The sequence below is a fragment of the Jaculus jaculus genome, chromosome 3 (assembly GCF_020740685.1).
Source record: "Jaculus jaculus isolate mJacJac1 chromosome 3, mJacJac1.mat.Y.cur, whole genome shotgun sequence".
NCBI lineage: Eukaryota > Metazoa > Chordata > Mammalia > Rodentia > Dipodidae > Jaculus > Jaculus jaculus.
In genome coordinates, this window is record NC_059104.1 from 72,661,587 (window position 1) to 72,681,853 (window position 20,267).

Genomic DNA, 20,267 nt, shown 5'->3' on the forward strand with positions numbered 1-20,267 from the left:
TGTCCACTAGATTGGGGTGGGTACACTTGAGTCTGAACTGGGTCTACCTTGAGAGTGGCTCCTCTGAGCAATTTTGGGTAAGACCTTGGGAGATCTAGTTTTCTTAGTGTCTGAGCTGGGTGCTTCTCATCCAGTCTTATCTGCTGCCTGGCTTTTAGGAGTGAGAGCCACTCTAGGTTTCTCCTAGGGGCTGAGGCCAGTGAATAGTTGCCCTGTACTTCAGCCCTTTTTTAGATACTTTTTTTTGGGGGGGGGTGCTTTGAAGGTGAATATAAGAAGTAGGATCCAGCCAAGCATGGTGGTGCACGCCTTTAATCCCAGCACTTGAGAGGCAGAGGTAGGAAGATTGCCATGAGTTCAAGGCTGCCCTGAGACTATGTAGTGAATTCCAGGTCAGCCTGGGCCACAGTGAGACCCTACCTCGAAAAAAAAAACCAAAAAAACAAAAACAAAAAAAAAAAAAGTAGGATCCAGGTTGGTTGGCTGCTTCCAGCTGTTCTGCTAATTTTGCCCTACCCAGGGATAGCCCCACCATTGGCCATAACCCCCAAGTTCAGTCTGTCTCACAATGGCATGCTGCATGGTCCTGTTCCCAGTTTTTCTTGTGCTGGCCTTCCCATCCAAGGCAGCAGCCTAAGGATGGTTCTACCCATGGTGTACAACCCCAGAGATCAGCCTTATCTCACAATGTCTTGAAGTGTGGTCTTGTTCTCAGCCTCTCTAGGGCTGACCTTGCCTTCCCAGGCAGCCACTCAGGGATGGCTCTACCAGGCAGTCAAAATTCTATTTTGGTTCCACAGGAACTTTAATATTTCCTAGTCAATCCCATAGCCACTGAAACCATGTCCCTAAGTACCACTGCAACCCCTATTCAGCACCCCTTCCTATATTGGTGTTTTTTTTTCAAGAGCTTGGGCCCCCTCCCCTAATTTTTATTGATGGTCAATTGCCCTGGCCAGTGGGGAGTTTAACAAGAGCCCAAGGGGAAATTAACCTGGATGGGAGACAAGACAGACACAAAGAAGGAGACCAAGTTGAGAGTCTGATCAAGGTCTCAAATTTTATTTTTTACACAATGATTATATAGGGATAAGAAGGAGGAAGTAAGCTGGCTGACGTGATTTAGGGCCATGGGATTGCTAGGGCACCTAGAGGAAATGTTACTAGGTGTTAATCTAATCTTGCCTCAATGGCTTAACTGCAAATTGGATAGACCAGTTTTCTGGTGAATGAGTCAACTTGGGGAAATAGAAACTTAAGAACAGGACCAGAAACAATGGAGAGGCTTTTGCTTTATGGCTCCCAACATCGCCTCCCTTCTTTTATACAAAAGAGAGGGAGGCCTGCTATTCAGTGGTGGGCTTTAACCAACTGGGGGAGTATTAACCTGACTCCTCCCATGGACTGTCACTTTTTTTCATTCCATAATCTTGGCCCTTGGTACCTTTTGGGGAGGGGAGGCAGAGCCTATGTGATACCAACCTCCATGCAAGTCAGGTTTTTCTCCCAGGGAATTCAGAAGTGGTCAGAAAGGGGCCTTCCTTTGCAGTGCTTTGCCTTACACCCATGTTGGTGCCCATATCGCACTCACTTTATTGTGAGCCAATATGCATAGGTCTGAATCCTATGCAGCTCCTAAAGGAGGGGAGTCACCTGGCACATAGAAGCCCTGATCAATCAGGTCCAATCGATGATACTGGATTTGGATGGGCTTGGAAAGGGCACTGTCAATCTCTTGTTTAATAAAACCAGTGAAGGGAAATTTTGTGGAAGAAGGGGCAGAAAGTATGTCAGAGCCACATGTTGGGTCATGATATACAGTGACATTTATCGTACCAATAACTGTGGGCTAACTCCACAATGCACGACCCATATACCTCAACAAGGAGGGGCCGATAGGGAGGGGGTAGGTCATGGATGAGCCTAATAATGGTACCAAACTGCCTGTACTTGCAGAATAGAAAACTAATAAAAAATAAAAATAAAAATAAAATAATAATAAAGAAAATAGAAAAAATAGTCAAATAATATATGGAAAGTGAGAAGAGTAGAGAGAAACATACATGCTACATTTTGAATAGGATTTATTTCAGTGGATTAATTATGTTAATCAACAATGGTCTCAACTGAGCAAACTCATCTTCATAGTATGTTCTTTTATTTTGGCTTTTTTCAATGGTTTTAGCATTAAAATAAATTAAATAAAAAAAGGATAATTACATGCTCCTAATCTAAGAATGGAGCCCCATCTGCAAAGCAAGTGATCAGAGGTATAAAACAACCCATTAAATTCTGTTAATGACATGTTATACTATATTGAGAACTTGTGATCTTCAATGGTTTACATATTTGAAGAAGCATAAAGACTTCAATTAGAAAACAAACATGAAGAAATGAATGGATAATTATGCATACAAATTTGAATTATCTATATCTGGATACTAAAAATGGCCTAGGAAACTACAGAGGGTTTCCCCTCTGCTTAATAACATATTTAGTTTAAGAAAAGTATCTTCCATATACCATATTGTGCTCTGTTTACAAGCTTATCTCTTCATAAGTGTTGTCATAATATTTAAAAAGAATTGTTATAATACTGTGGAGTGTCATCAGTAAGAGTTGAATATTTAATTACAAGTAAATGGTCTGTCAACTCACAATCAAGAAAAACAATCAAAAACAAAAATAAAAAATTTCCTATTAAAAAAACTCTCCCATGACACCTTGGCATTTCTGAACATGTTCTTATGTATTCTGAACATCCTTAGAAAGGACAGAAGCCCCAACATTTTTGTATTTCCTCTATACATCTCCCTTTCTTTCTTTCTTTCTTTCTTTCTTTCTTTCTTTCTTTCTTTCTTTCTTTCTTTCTTTTTTTCTTTCTTTCTTTTTTGTTGAGGTAGGGTCTCACTCTAGCCCAGGCTGACATGGAATTCACTATGGAGTCTCAGGATGGCCTCGTACTCATGGTAATCCTCCTACCTCTGCCTCCTGAGTGCTGGGATTAAAGGCCTGTGCCACCATGCCCAGCTACATCTTGTTTCTTAAGATGGCCATGGTCTGGTATTAAAGTTGATTTTGGAGATGGCCAATTTGCAAAGATGATATTGAAAAAAATTGACATGTTCTTTTCCAAACACAAAGGCTTGTCAATTACCTTTTAACATAGTTTAATGTTATTTGTAGTTTACTTATTAAAGATAGGAAGATAAAATTCAAGAATTTATGATTTATCATTATAGCTTAAATCTATAAAAATCCCTATGACTATTTTTTCAGACAACAGAGATTCTGTAAAATATTTACAAGTTGTATTTTAGAAATTAGTCAGGGTTGGAGAGATGGTTTATTGGCTAAGGCACTTGTTTGCAAAGCCAAAGGACCCAGGTTCGATTCTCCAGTACTCAGGTAAAGCCAGATGAACAAAGTGGCATAAGGTGTCTGGAGTTCATTTGCAGTGGCTAGAGGCCCAGGCTCATCCTAGTCCATTCTCTCTCTTTCTGTCACTCTGGCCCCTCGCTCTTTTTCTCTGAAATAAATAAATAAATATTTAGAAATCAGCCATTTCCCCATACTCTCTGGCTAACTTAGTACTTGAGTTGGCCTATCATGGAATATTAGAACTAACATGTTATTGCCAGCAAAAACAAATAAATAAATAAGACACACACACACACACACACACACACAAACCAGTGAGGCATTTAAAAATCCATGGGCCAAAAGAGAGCAAGAGCAGGATTCCTACAAGGAGTGCTAGCAAGGGTAGAAGATAAGGCAGCAACCGGTTCCAGGCACCTCAGAAAATGTTGTCAAACAGCTCCTTTCGTCATTTCTCAAGCTCTTCCTAGTGTTTTCTAATGCGATCTCGAACAATTCCTGACTTGTTGGCATAAAAGCAGAAGCGTTCCTGTAAAGTTAAACAAATTCCTCCCTTGTCTGCAGTTAAAAGATCTAATCCTTGTCTATTTTGTAAAACTACTTCAGCTAGAGAATCGACTTGATCTTGTAAGTCCTTGACTGATTTGTATACCAATTTTACATCATCTGCATGTTGTTGGGACAACTTTGTATAGGAGTGGAGGGTGACGCCCACCCCTGCTGATCCAGTGGCAAGGCCACCGGTTATCCCCAGCCATATCATGAGGGGTATAAATTGGACTGCTCTGCGATGACGGGGAGTAAAGGTGTCAAAGCTGGGAAGAGGCACAGGCTAGTCTCCAGGAACAATATCTACATCAGGCAGAAGGATGGCTGGGGCACACAGTCCAGTCCAATTTTGGGGAAGAGCTGAGTAAGCCATATTATTTCCACAAACTAAGGTTTTGCCCTTGTCAAGGGATATGGGACTTGTGACATTAATTATAGCAGAACAAGAGGTAAAAGAAGCAAATCCCACATCTATGTCAAAAGAATTGTTCTGAGCCTTGCTAAAGAAGCAAGTGGAGAAGTTAAATCCCATAGGTTGGACCTTAAATGGGGTCATTAAGATGCATTCCTGGCTATCTGAAGTGTGATGGGAAAAATTAAAGGTGGGAATGGCTAAAGGCCAAGAGGTTCCCAGAGCCAAGCATAGCCAGCAGTCCTCTGCCAAGTGGGGGTTGGTAGCATTAAGCGCAAGGTGTGTAGCAGAGATAATATCAGTGGTCTGGGGGTCTAATTCTAACCCTTTGGGTTTGGGGAGGAAGAGGGGATGATAAAGTACTTTGGGGATCATAGAATCAATTACAGTTTGAACTTTTTCTTGCACCATAATTTCACGAACCTGATCAGTGGGCCCCCTGTCTGATACATGTACTGGGGCTACTTTTGGCCAGCAGGCATTCTTTCCTGGAATAGCAATGCAATTGGCCTTGATTAGATGTTGATTTTCAAACACTTGGGGTTTAAGAGACCAATCACCCTGCAATGTTCCCCCATATGTATGGTGGGGAATAGCAGTAAAATACTGTACTCCATCCTTTGAACACTCCTGGAAAGAGTCATAGCATATTGCATTCATCTGATTTACATATTCACATTCAAGTGGGCATTTGCCATCCTTAAGTGGGGGCTGTGGCTTTGGTTTATTGTAGCAAACCCAAGACTGGGGGGCAAAGCCAGTTCCTGTATTGGAAAGCTCCATACTAAGGCAGGCCTTTTTATTTCCACAATCAGCTTCCTGGGTACATCTTTTAGGTCTTAAGGAATGTCCTCCCTGACATTCACATGGGGGCCCAAATAGTTGCTCTCTAAGTTGTTGAGGGTTAATTGGTTTTAATCCTCCCTTCAGGGAATGTGGTAATTGGAGGGCTATGAAAGCAAGGATCAAATGGCTGTAAGGCATCATTGTGTTATATACATCTCGAAAGAAGTGTTTGCAGGGTTAAAGTGAGTGCAACACATAGACACACGAGCACAACATAGACACAGAGGGCCCAATAGAGAGCTTGTACCCTTGTTGGCCAGATGAGCCTGTATCCTCCAGGGATAGTTCAATGATGCCAAACACAGTGCAAATGGGAGTTGGTCTCTCCAGTAGGTTAGCTGTGTCCTCCAAAGGCAGAGTCGTCTTGAGGTCCTTCCAGCTTTGTCCTGTCAGGGAAAAAAGGAGATTTTCTCAGAGAAGTGTTTCTTCCCTGGATATGTGAGATGTTAGTGGAGGGTCATCAGCTTATTTTACAAGTCTCTCTGGCAGCTATCTCACAGCATTTTCTTTGGTGTCAAACAAGCATACTGATCCTCGGCCTCAAATGAGTACTGGGTCTGCGCCATTCCATTTTAAGGTTAAAGGATCTTTCCACATGGCTTTGGCAAAGGTATTTTTTTGTATTTGTGTGCCAAAAGTGATCAGCAGCTGAATTTCCCTGAGTATCAAGGGTTAAAAAGTTTAGGACAAACAAGGCATGATGAAGGATATTTCTTGGAGAACCTTTTATGGGATAGAAATCCCCCGTTTTCAATTTTTGGAAGGTATATTTAATAGTTTGATGGGCTTGCTCAACAATTCCTTGACCCTGGGGGTTGTATGGTATGCCTGTAATATGTTTAATTTATAATTGATAACAGAAATTTTGGAATTTTTTTGACAGTATATCCAGGACCATTATCAGTTTTAATAATTTGGGGCTTTCCCATGACACCAAGGCAATTGAGTACATGAGCAATGACATGTTTTGAAGCTTCTCCAGCATGGAAGCTGGAAAAGATGAATCCACTAAAGGTATCCACAGTAACATGGAGGTACTTAAGATTACCAAATGAGGGAACGTGTGTTACACCCATTTGCCAGATCTCATCGGGAATTAAACCTCTAGGATTCATGCCTAAGTGGGGAACAGGTAGGAGGGTGACACAGTTTGTGCATTGTTTGACTATCTGGCAAGCTTTTTCCCTAGTGATTTTAAAAAGAAGATGCAAAGTTTGAGCATTAAGGTGATGTACAGAGTGAGCTGCTTTGGCCTGCTCCACAGGATCAAGCCGAACAAGGAAGGCCTGACTGTAAACTGGCCTTTTGCAAAAGATAAGATTCTTCAAACAGTCTGCTGACCAACATTCCTAATTGCAAGCTGGATGGACCAGCTTTCTAATAAATGAGTCAAATTAAGAACAGGCCCAGGCAAAATGGAGAGGCTTTTGCTCTGTGGCTCCCAACATCTGCCCAATCCTCGTCCTGGGTGGAAACATTGATTAAGCATTTGGTGAGCTACCAACTCACTAGGGCTGCACATAATTAGTTTCATTTGAGAGAGCATGTCTCAGCCCCAGCGATTAATGGGCAGGCCTGTGACCACATAAAGTTGAACAGTGCCTTGATTGTCCTCCTCATCCGCCCATTGAATAACTTCAGAACTTTGTAAGGGGTTAGAGGCCTGTCCAATTCCTTTGAGATGGGTCATGGAAGTGGCAAGAGGCCAAGATGCAGGCCAATCTTTACTGGAAATAATTGTAGCATCTGCACCAGTGTCTATAAGACCTTCAAGAGTTTTTCCTTTTGACTAATTTAAGAAGGGGTCTTGTTTGAGTGACCTCTTGTGTCCAGTAAATATCTGATGACCCAGACCCATGGGGGCCTCTCTTATGTTTCTGGAAGGGCACCTTATCATTGAGGGGCAATAGTATTAACTGAGCAATCCGTTGGCCAGGAAGAATGGTAATAGGCCCCTGAAGGGCAGTAGCCATTTATTGAATTTCCCCAGTATAGTCATTGTCAATGACTCCTGGAGAAATGGTGATGCCCTGAGTGGTTGAACTGGCATGTCCCAGATAAGGCCCAAAGTGTCCTGAGGTAGGGGGCCAAAGACTCCCGTACAGAGGATTTGAGTTCCCATCTCTGGGGTCAATATTGACTGGGAGGTGGAACAGAGGTCCAATCCTGCGCTACTGGAAGTTGCCCAAGAGAGGGCAGTGATTTCACATTTTGGGCCGATTGAGGGACAAACCTGACAACCCCAGGGTTCTGTCTGGTATGGGTCTTGGGGCCCTAGGGTGGGCCCTGTAAGAAGTTTCCTTGCCTCTGGGGTAGAGGGTTACCCTGTATATCAATTTCAGAGCAGCATTCAGAGGCCCAATGCTTGGCCTGCTTGCATCATGGGCACAGAGGGGATGGGAGCAGCTGCTCAGCCTTAGGGACGGTGCATTCTCTGGAAAAATGACTTGGTTGTTTGCAATTAAAACAAGTTCTGAGCTTGGGCTGGAGAGATGGCTTAGCGGTTAAGTGCTTGCCTGTGAAGCCTAAGGACCCCGGTTCGAGGCTCGGTTCCCCAGGTCCCACGTTAGCCAGATGCACAAGGGGGCGCACGCATCTGGAGTTCGTTTGCAGAGGCTGGAAGCCCTGGCGCGCCCATTCTCTCTCTCTCCCTCTACCTGTCTTTCTCTCTGTGTCTGTCGCTCTCAAATAAATAAATAAAAAAATAAATAAATAAAAAAAAAAAAACAAGTTCTGAGCTTGTCCCCCTGGGTAAAATCTTTAAGGGCCACTCCTATGGCTAATCCAATGCTGCAGGATGTAGGGTCTACATCAGCACAGAGTTTGATAAAGTCAGAAATATTTTTGCCACAGCGATGGGGACGTATAGCCGCTTGGCAGGCAGAGTTAGCATTTTCAAAGGCAAGATGCCTAACAAATTCATTGTCTGTTTTCTCCTTTCTCATAAGGCATTCAGCGGCCTCTGTAAGGTGGCCGATAAAATCACTATAAGGCTCTTGTGGCCCCTGTCAGATTTTAGCAAGAGAGGTGACAGCTGATCCTTTAGAGAGGGAAGGCTTTTCCAGGTTTTGAGAGCTGCTTGTTGAATTTGTGTAAATAATCCTGGAGGAAATTTCGATTGTTGTTCATTTGTATCATAGGGGCAGTTGCCCAAAAGTTTATCTAGCATCCAGGATTTAGAAGAGCCACCAGTGGCCAAATTACAGCAGGTAGCATCCTGGCACCTCTCAGTGTAATCAGTTTTCCATAGAATAAAGTCACCCCCTAGTTAAAGTAGCTATAGTTAACATAACCCAATCATTAATAGTCAGTAAATCCTCACTTAGAGATTATAATAGCAAGATAGTGAAAGGAGCAATAGGACCATATGAAGAAACTGCAATTTTAAATTTTTTTATGTTTAAATTTAAGGTGGTGATATCGTTGGGTAAGTTTCATTCCTTTCCTCATCCTCAGTGCTTTCTGACCCAGCAGGTTCCTATGTGTCAGTTTCTCCCTCCCCCTCTTCTGGGCTTTGTGGATCCTATGGCTCAGCCTCATTAGATCTTCCTTCAATAGGTTTAACCTGGGAGCGAGTTTGGAAAGGTGTGGAGAGTTTTACTTTTGGTTTTAGTTTTCTGAACAGGGCGAGTGAAGGGGGAGCGTATTTCTAAATCAAGATCGCGTAATTGCTTGAGCAGTTGCGACTCTTCCTTTTTGACTTTGAGACTGTCTTGAGAGACCGTGCCTCCTGGGAAAGTTTAATGGTGGCTTGTCTGGTTATTTCTTGTATATTGGATGGAGCATCAAGGGCCAGGGCACAAAAAGGGGGTGCTATGTTAAGGGTGGTGGCCGTGTACCAAAAGTGCCTGGGGGGGCAATCAGGATTATGGTATCTGGCAGCCTCATCCTCCAATTTAGCCTCTTCCTCAGGGGAAAGGGGGTCATCATCAGGATTGGTGGTTCTTAAGCCAGACAGAACTGGACAGATAGATTGCAGGAGAGGGCTACTAGGTGGCGGATCATCAGCATGTTCTGGCATAGGAACGGTGATAGAGGGACAATTAGAATCTGGGGAGGAGGGGTGGGGATTCTCTTGGACTTCCTTCTTATGCAGGGAGGTCTGAGTGCTGGTGAATTTATTTTTAAGGAATTTCTCACTATCTGTAACTACTTTTGAAACATCAGGGTGATAGTGGCGGACCTGTAATGCATCATTTATGAGATTCCAATAAGAAAATGCCTGCACTGGTACCTTTTCAGGACCAAAAGAGCAGTAGTAATTATTGAAGCAGTCACCAACATGGCGCTACCGCTTCTCATCTATAGTACCTTCCTGGGGGAACCAGGGACAGACATCTTCTAAAAAGACAAAGAATTTCACTAAATCTTTTCTCTTAGCCCATGTTCCTCATGTCTTGAGAGAAGTTTTAAGCCCTTCAACGAACAATTCATGCTTATTTAATGTTTGTCCCATAATTGTGTCACTCTTTTTACCTTTCTGGATCTGTATCACAGGTGGGCACTCCTGCGGTGATCTTCATGCGGATCTTCCCTCATCAGTTAGGTGGTGATCCAATTGGGTGAGGGGAGACGGCCGTCCACTCAAGCGACATCCAGGTCACACTTCGTACCTCGAGCCCCACGTTCGTGCACCACTTGCCCCAGCCAGAAGGGAGTTTAACAAGAGCCCGAGGGGAAATTAACCCGGATGAGAGACAAGACAGACACAAAGAAGGAGACTAAGTCAAGAGTCTGATCAAGGTCTCAAATTTTACGTTTTACACAATAGTTATATAGGGGTAAGCAGGAAGAAGTAAGCTGGCTGATGTGACTTAGGGCCGTGGGATTGCTAGGTGACCTAGAGGAAATGTAACCAGGTGCTAATCTAATCTTGCCTCAACAGCCTAACCGCAAACCAGATAGATCAGTTTTCTGGTGAATGAATCAACTTGGGGAAATAGAAACTTAAGAACAGGCCCAGAAACAATGGAGAGGCTTTTGCTTTATGGCTCCCAACAGTCAATTAGTTTATTGGAGCTGTTTTTAGGATTCTATTTGTTGGAATTACTTTTTATTTTTAGTTTTTGAGGTAGCTCTAAAATCTAAATGTAGATTAAAAGGAGATATTAAAATAAATAGAAAAGTTAGACTGGAGAGATGGCTTAGTGGTTTAGGCACTTGCCTTCAAAGCCCAAGAATCCAGGTTCAATTCCTCAGTACTCACATAAGCCAGCTGAAGAAGGTGACACATGCATCTGGAGTTTGTGAGCAGTGGCTAGAGACTCTGCTTTGCCTATTCTCTCTTTTTGCCTCTCTCTCTCTCAAATATAGAAATAAAAAATTAAAAAATAGAAATTAATAAGAAAAATTTAAAGACTCCTAAAGATTATATCAGAACTAAAGATAAATTCTGATAAATCTAACTTTTAAGTATTTATTTATTTTTTAAGGGAGGGTCACACTCTAGCCCAAGAGGACCTGAAACTCACTCTGTAGTCCTAGGGTTGCAAAACTCATAGTCAGTTTCTACTTCTGCCTCCCTAGTGCTGGGATTAAAAGTTTGTGCCACCATACCTGGAAAATATAGCATTAACTCCTATTCTGACATATCCCACCCTGACGTCTCATTCTCATTCTTTGTCTCCTATCAGAGCAAACTTTATATCAAAAGAAAAGACTGACAAGTTTTGTTTTAGGCTAAAACTAAGAGAACAAATCTCATACTTGGACCAGGAGCGTAGTTGGTAGAGGGCTTGCCTACCATGTATGAACCCCAAAAGTGCATAAACTGGGCACAGTGGTACATGCCTGTAATTCTAGTACTTTGGAGGTGAGGCAGGAGGATCAGAAGTTCAAGGTCATCCTTGGCTACATAGATCCCCTATTAGACTAAAAATTTCATTTGTGCGAGCTGAGGAGATTGCTCAGTGGATAAAGTACCAAAGCTTTCTATCCCAGGATTGGTTTTGCAACATCCATGTTAAAGCTGGATACAAAGTGATCCTTATGTCTGGAGTTTGTTTGCAGCAGCAAATAATACTGGCACACAACCCCGCTCAAATAAAAAAAAAAAATAAAATTCAAAAGATCCCATTTGTAAAGAGAACTGTGGTGACTAACTTTTCAAGAAATTCTATTTATTTATTTATTTGAGAGGGAGAGAGAGAAAGAAAGAGAAAGGGAGAGAGAATGGCATACCAGGGCCTCTTGCCATTGCAAACAAACTCCATACACATGTGTTACTTTGTGCATGTGGCTTTATATGAGTATTGGGGATTAAAACTTAGGCTGACAGGCTTTACAAATACGTTCCTTTGATTGGCTCAGCCATGGTGATTAACTTAAATAAGAAAAGAGTAGTAATCTAGTCCTACATAATAAAATTCACCTCTAGATCTTCTGCATTATGAAACCTGTCATATTTCAAAGAGGTAGAGATTCAAACTTTCTAGTATTTTTTTTAATTCAGGCACTCTAATTTAGTATGTCTGTCTGTTCTTATTAATTTTTTCCATGTAATTTTTGTTTGTCATGTTGTGTCCTAAATGCAACTTAAGTAATTTTATGGCCACTGCAGTTAGGTATCTTTCTTTTTTAAAGTTATTGAGTGCTATGGCTAATTTTAAGAAATGTATATGGAGCTGGAGAAATGGATTAGTGATTAAGGGCACTTGCTTACAAACCCTGCTGTAAAATTATGGGAAAAGGGGGCAGACACAGTGATGCTTCATGAAACAGAAATGAGGAAAATTAGAGGTATTATTGAAAACCCCTCCATTCATGAAGCTTCAGAACATGTTTTGGAAACTTCAAAGGGTGACACCCATTCCCTGATAGACTGGCTAACTGCAGCTTGGAGATTAGCTTTCCCCTCTCTGGATTTAACTCAATTTGAAACTGCAGGAAGGTGGAATTCATATTCAGATGCAATACAAATTTGCAGAAAACTGGGAGTATTATATTATGTGTATAATCAGGTAGAGACACCACAAGCCTCACCTTTATTACCTGCTTTTAGAAGGCTCATCATTAAGGGCGCCCCACAACATTTAAAAATGAGTCTTGTAGGTAACTTACAAGGTGCAGAAACTATAGCTGATGCTATTCAGTTCTTTAAGGGATTTAGAGAACTTGAAGCAGAAAATGTAGTGTCCTTTCAAGTTAAGGCACGGACACTTCCCAGGAAGAGGTTTAATGGGAACAAGGACAGACCCAGACCATATTTTAATATTAAAATAAGACCCTTTGGAAATAGAAATACAATGCCTATAAGGCCTAAGGGACCCACGGGCCCCTTTCGCTGTGTTTTTGGCCAAAGAAACTATTCCTTTGGTAGACCAAATTATTCTAAACCTTTTTTAGGACGACGGGGCCCATCAGGGACCCCTGCTGGGTGGAATCCGTGCAGACAAATAACAAACCGCGCGAATTTCCAACCCCACCAACCAAGGTTTTCCAGATAAATCTAGGAAACTATGACAGCAGACCGTTTGTAAATATTCCCATAAAATTAAAAAATAAACTAATACCTACCAAGTGGCTACTAGATACCGGTAGCCAGATAAGTATAATTACTACTCACCCTAATCAAGAAAAAGCTAAAAAATATATTTCTATACAAGGAATAAATTCTCATAGAGATGCACCAGTAATAAATGTGTGTTTACAAGTTTATGATAAGCTTATAGATATAGAAGCCGCAAGCTTAACAGCGCCCTCTAACGTTCTAGGAATTAATGAAATAAGGAAAATATTTCCAGAATTTTTAAATAGTAAGGCTATTAAAAAGGTATTTGTTAATTTAGCAGAGGTAAAATGGACCCGGTAAGATTACCAAAAATTCCCCCGTCTTTTACCCCTCAATACCCTATAAAAGGAGGAATTAAGGATATTACCAAGACATTGAAGGATTTGCTTAAGGAAGGCATAGTGGCACCAACTCAGAGTTTTAATTATAATTCACCCGTCTGGCCGGTAATGAAACCCAATGGTAAATGGAGATTCACAGTAGATTACAGGAAAATTAATGAGAAAAGTCCAAAAATGCCTGGCTCATTACCTGATGCAGAGGACATTTTCCTCAGGATTAGACAAGCATCCCCCAAATGGTTGGTGACTATGGATCTATCAGACATGTTCTTTGGTATCCCCTTGCACCCAGATTCCCAAGAATTTACTACTTTCACTTGCCAGAATAAACAGTATAAATTTCTGAGACTGCCACAAGGCTATCTAAACAGTCCAGTAATAGCCCATACCATCCTAACTAGCACTTTAGAGGACTTTGAGTGCCGGGGGGTGGAAATTTTAACTTACATAGACAACCTATTGATTTTAGGACAAGATAAAGAAACAGTGGCTACTTCAGCCCAAAAATTAATCCAACACTTAAGGGATCATGGTTGGACAATTAATCCATCCAAGATCCAGGGGCCATCAGAACAAGTTAAGTTCCCAGGAGTACATTGGACAACTAGTGGACCAAAAATCCCAGATGAAGTGATAGAAAAATTAAATGCATTAGAGAGACCACAAAATAAAACACAGGTACAGCACTTAATTGGTATGTTCGACTATTGGCACCAACACATACCATATCTGCAACTAATACTCCAGCCATTATATAAAATAATAAAAAAGGCTGAGGATTTTGTATGGGAAACAGCCCAAGAACAAGCAGTGACCACTATATTAGAACTGATCAAACAATACAAGGACCTTGGCTACATACAACCAGGTGATATTATTATTATTGAAATATTATTTACTTCAGGTTATGGCAATTGGAATATTTTTGCAAAAGGAAATAGATTAACACCGATTGGATTTTATTGTAAAAGGTTTCCTTGGTCTGATAATAAGTTCTTATTATTTGAGAAAACCATATGGACAACCTATGAGGCATGCAGAACCACTCATTCTCTAATTAGAGGCCATAAGGTCATTCTGAGAATGGAAATACCAATCATGGATTGGATTAAGGCACCAGAGCAAGCCTGGGCTGGACTGCCCATGGAAGGAAAGGTGCTACAATGGAACTGGTATCTAAATGACTTTGTGAAGCACAATGAAGTGTCTACACAAGTCAAGATACCCCAGAACTCAGAGAACATACTGAGAACACAACCAGCACCAGAGGAATCAGAATGGCTAATAAGTCCAAAGGTGATACCTAAAATAAAGGAACCTGGCCCAGATTGGACCATTGGTCTGTGGGGCGTTAAGGAGTTCCAACAAAGCATCCCGAATGCTTGGTTCACTGACGGATCTTCAACAACCTCTAATAACAGAGTAAAGTGGAAAGCTGCCACATATAGGCCAAGTGATGGTATGATTATTACAGACCAAGGAACAGATAAATCTGCACAACATGCCGAAGTAATTGTAGCACTTTTAGCTGCAAGACAAACTCAAAAGGAAAATAAAAAAGAGCTAAATTTATATACAGATTCCTGGTGTGTAGCCAATGGAATTGCAGTTTGGTCAGGTAAATGGCGTAGAGCAGACTGGAAAATAAATGGTAAACCACTATGGTCAGATAAGGTATGGAAAGAACTAGATAAAGTCTCAGAAACATTTAAAATTATTGTACATCATGTAGATGCCCATACAGGAAAACAAAATGAAACCCATAAGAATAATGAGGTTGTGGACAGATTAGCAGCTCTATTAACCAATATTAAAATCAAAAAACAATATAAGGTAGAGGACATTGGTCCTCTGAAAAAGAAAATTGTAACAACTTATAAAATATAAAACCCAGCAAATACAGAACAGGGAACATTGGGTTCCCCTGAGACTATTAATATTCATGAACAGGAGATATTGAATCTCCACAATACTATGGGACACATTGGTGCCCATGCCTTGAAACAGTGGTTTGATCAAAGGAATTTGAAGGTTACATGGCATACTATAAACCAAGCCTTAAAAATGTGTGTTAATTGTCCTAATAGCAAGTTGAGGTTCAATAAGATTATCATGGAAAAATTGGTTATAAAATGGGATTTAATACTCTGGTACAGATTAATTTTATTGGACCATTGCCAAGATTTAGAAATAAATATGCATGCACTATGGTTGATGTTACCACAGGATTAGCTATGACAAGACCCGGTAACCATCCAGACCAGCAAGCATGCATCATGACCTTGTTAATGTGGTGTGCCCAATATGGACCACCACAACTCATTCAATCCGACCAGGGATCATACTTTACAGGAACACTTACACAAAGAATAGCAAAGAATTTAGGAATAATGTGGGACTTTCATAAAGCATACAATCCAACAAGTGCTGGAGCCATAGAACGTTTTAATGGATTGCTAAAAACACAATTAACACACAGAATAGGCGAACCATTAGAAAAACCACTACTATATTCTACATTAGAATTAAATCAGAGACCTAGATTAAACAGAGATAGTCCCTTACAAGAAGCCCTAAAATTACAACCATTTTTGGAATATCTGGTGGAGGGAAACAGAGATTTAATAAGACCTCATCTCTGTCTCCACAGGAATCAGAAAAATAAATCTGATCACACAGGCCGAGATTGTGGCCCAAGGAACAGGAAATAACGCGTGGATCACGTAAGGTAAGGAAGATCTCAAACTAGCTAAACTAGAAAATATTGCATAAATGTGGTCCTGGAACAAGATAATTAAACTTACATTAATATTCCTATCCATTTTTGTAGTGCTCATCTGGATCGCACTACCCATATTGGACCTGGTATGGAATTTTTGTTTCCTTATTTGGAACCACACCATGGTAGAAAATCGCACCATGGCACACCCAGGCACAAAGGCCATGAATTACACATTATGTTGGTTTCATTTCTTATGATTATAATAATTACATCGGCCCAATAAGATACAGAATTTATTAGGGATAAATATGAGGTTATGTTCCAGAATATTACTAATAGATTTCCAGAAGTATGGAGCGATATAAGAACTTTTACCAGAATAAGAAACATATTTGCTAGCTTTTGGAGAAAATACTCCTACTGTATGGAATACCAATGGTATATGGGATACGAAGAATATAGGAAAGCAATAGGACATTCATATCATTATAAAACCTTCATGGCAGATATGCTCCATAATGCTACTGATTTAGATGAGCAAAACCCATTAAAATGCCATGGGATAGAATTATGGGGAAACAAAACAAGCCACATGGCAATCTATGCTTCAGCATAGAGGATATGGAAGATTGACAAAATGCATATTAAAGTTAATAATAAATACAGGATAGTAGAAACACAGATAGAAGAATTTAACACAGAATATAACCCATATTTCACATGTGGAATGGCCATGAACACAACCTTTGTGAGATCTTGGTTTAAATCAATGATTTTCCAAGCTTATGGATATTATCATGGCCTGATGTTCAATAGAACAACCCAATCTTTTCAAGAAGGAACCTTCTTCTCTGACTACTATGATTATAGTGAATATAATGACACTGATGATGGCAATGACACTAATATCCTAGATTTTGATACACGTAACATCCCAATACCAGTACCAAAACCAGACCCATGTACCCATTATGAGGTATATGGTCCTAAACTTCTTTTTGATGACCTAGAATTACCCTTACATATGTCATTCACGAATAATATAACTAGAGGCTGCCAATGGGTAGACGATATGTTCACACCTATCTTTATTAAAGAAGGGATGCCACCTCTACCAGAACCATGGGGGAACAAATGCCCAAAATCCTTTTTAAAGAAACTACAAATCAGGGCAATTGGAATTAGGGATAATTCACCACATAAAATTACAAAATACAACATATTATGCGTATCTGAGTTCCCAAACTTACCCTTCTATGGTAATTTGACACCTATAGACTATAATGGAACACCACTTCGGACACATTATATTAGAAAATACAACCAACATACAGTTCCCGAAGCTAACACATCAGATCATTGGGATTGGTCCTTTTGGGATAGAATCTTAGCATTAGGAGTGGAACATTGGAGATTTCCAATCATACTAACATCAATATTACCACAACCATGGGGACAACTTAGAGATTATTCATTAATGACCACTTGTGGAATTCCCCAATACATATGTGCCAAAGCCATTAAAACAAATTCCAACACCACCATCAAGGGCACATTAATTGTGCTGTGCTTACAATATCAGATAGATAAAACAATAACAACATTTACAAATAATAGATATAATATTTCAGTACCACGATGGACAATAGATAACCTAACAGATGTAATCATACAACAACCCCTCAAAGTATTATACTTACATAACACCACAAATATTTACATCTTTAACTCCTCACATTATGTATATAATGGCACAGAGGATATCCCAGGTATTCCATCACTAATAGAAATTACATTGTTTGACAAAATAACAAGACCCCTTCCAGCATGCGTATCCTTACCAGACATTGATGATTTTCCAATACCATATGATATATCATTTAATGAAACAACTTATTTCCTGAAACAAGGAACTTAACCATAGGATACGCCAACAACCTAAACAACCCAATAAGTATACCAATAATTAGTATTACAGAAACAATAACCAACATTTCTTATGTGTTACCGTATAGTACTTATCACCTTAGAGTTGCAGGTAATAAATTGGTAGTTGTGGCAACAAAACTCTTTGCACACTATACATCTAATGTATCAACATCTATTATGTGGCTTCACTACATAAACGTAACATCATATAATGCACATACAACTATACACACGGGTCATCCCTACCATTTTTCAACATGGACCCTACACCCACGTAAACAGAATTGGATGCAAGCAGAATGGATCGCACATACACCCAAAGGCTTAAATAATTCTCTTATGATAGACTGGGATAAAATATATTACATCCCTCTAACACATAAGCTTTGGGAAGGTATAACCCCATTACATGATGGTAAACTAATCTATAGAGGAACAATTAATCAAAACAAGGAAGAATTTCATTTATTCACAGTCCACTTTCCTCAAGGATATTTATGCCCACCACCCGGACCACCAAATATGGTATCAGCACCCATGATAATACCAGATATGACTACACCAGCAAAAATTATATTATATCCTAAAATAAGAAAAATCTCTATGATAGTCGACCTACAAGCTCTTAAAGCACCCTCCAAATATTGTCAGTACATTACAGACAAACTACAACAATTACAATATGCAACCCCAATAAAGGTGGGAAGGAAACCTTTACAGTTTATGGTATTAGGAGCAGTCCTTGCAGGAGCCATACTGGGAGCTATTATGGGCGGAGGTGTATCCGCAGCTATGTTAGAACCCATAAAAGCTAAACTCACACATATAAATCAACTCAATAGACATACTTCAGAGGCCCTGGCAGCTATATCAGGATCTATTGATTCATTAAATATTTTACAACAACAAATGCGTGCTGAAATAGAAATTTTTAAAAGAGAATATGGAAGAGACAAACTATGGCACACAGAAGGAATGGTAACCAATCATAATAACCTTATGTGCCTACAATATAAACTAGCAGCAGAAAGAATGACTAGAGAATTAGATACACTATTCATTCAAGGCCTAGGGAGAAGGGCCCCCGAATATCAAACTCTCCTAGACCCTAATGAAGATAGCGGATGTGACGAAGGCTTTTGCAAGATACATGTAATACAAGTTTTCTTAGATAATGCTTATAAAGGATTTCATACTAAATCTGTGCCACAAAGGTGGGACCAGAAAACAGACCCATGGAAAACACTTACACCACAATGGGTGACACCAATTGATCACTTTTTCTTTATAAACCTAAACAATACACCAGTATACATCCTAACAGATGATGTCTATAACTTAGGAGCTAATACATACATTTATCCACACCTACCACTAACAAATTTAGCAGAAACAAGGCTTACATCCTCGACCATGATTGATTCCATCACAGATTTAGGGGATTGGTCATTCTTAATCTGTACCACTAAAGATAATGTTAATGTCACATGTATCAACTACAATAGTACAACTCAAGGAGATGACATTTCCTCATTTAACCCACAACCAGGATGCTGGGTTTTGCACAATTGCTCTAAAGTAACACATAGTACTCTAAATAGAACACTGGTGACGTCCCTATCTTTACAAGAAAGTCATTTTTACTCTTCACCCAACATCTTTATACAACAACTAGAAAAGGAACACGTTGACCAATTTGTAAAAAAAGCACAAGAGTTGGACAAAGTAGCAGAATTTAATTCAAAATAATTAGACTCAATCCACAAGAAAATACAACAAGCACAATATTCTCTAACTCATAGTATTACTAAGACACATAATCTGGTTGGATTGATTAGAACAAATACTATGATACATAAGGACTGGATACAACAAATCAAAAAATGTAGTTTCTTTGATTATATGGCGAGATTGATACAACTCGACTTTATTTGCACCCCACTACATGGATGGTGGGAATGGTTTAAAGAAATCATATATGTAATAATGATACTTATTGCATGCATAATTTTGTTGAGATTACTAATATGTTGCAGAAAGAAAAAGAAATATGCCTCGCTCAAAGAAAAATCCCTCTGGAAGGAAATGTGATTTAATCCAGAAGAACGGTGTGATCATCACTCTGAGACATCATTACAACAGACACCTTAGACCCATCATGGACCTATTTTACCTCATGGGATTCAACTTTCGCCATAATGATATGCCAGATTGCCACTTTTGCCTCTCAAGATATTCTTCCAGATTCCTAAATGGTCCTAGAACTAATGATTTCTTATTGTTACTCTTTACTCATTTCATGTGTCACGGTACAGAATATGTTGAAAGACATCCAATTGACAGATTCCTACATATCTTAGCTAGCCTTTTTTCATGCTTTATTTGTAAAGGCAATTATGCCCATTATGAGCTTTGTAGAAATATGATTAGACATAGACTGGAAGAAGCTGAGCAATTGTTATATGGAGATTGGCACTGTTGCACTGCAATCAGTGCACCTACAGAACCACAATCACTGCAATCATGGTCTATGAGAATAATATTATGCCCTCTCTTATGAGATTTGCTTAAAGAATT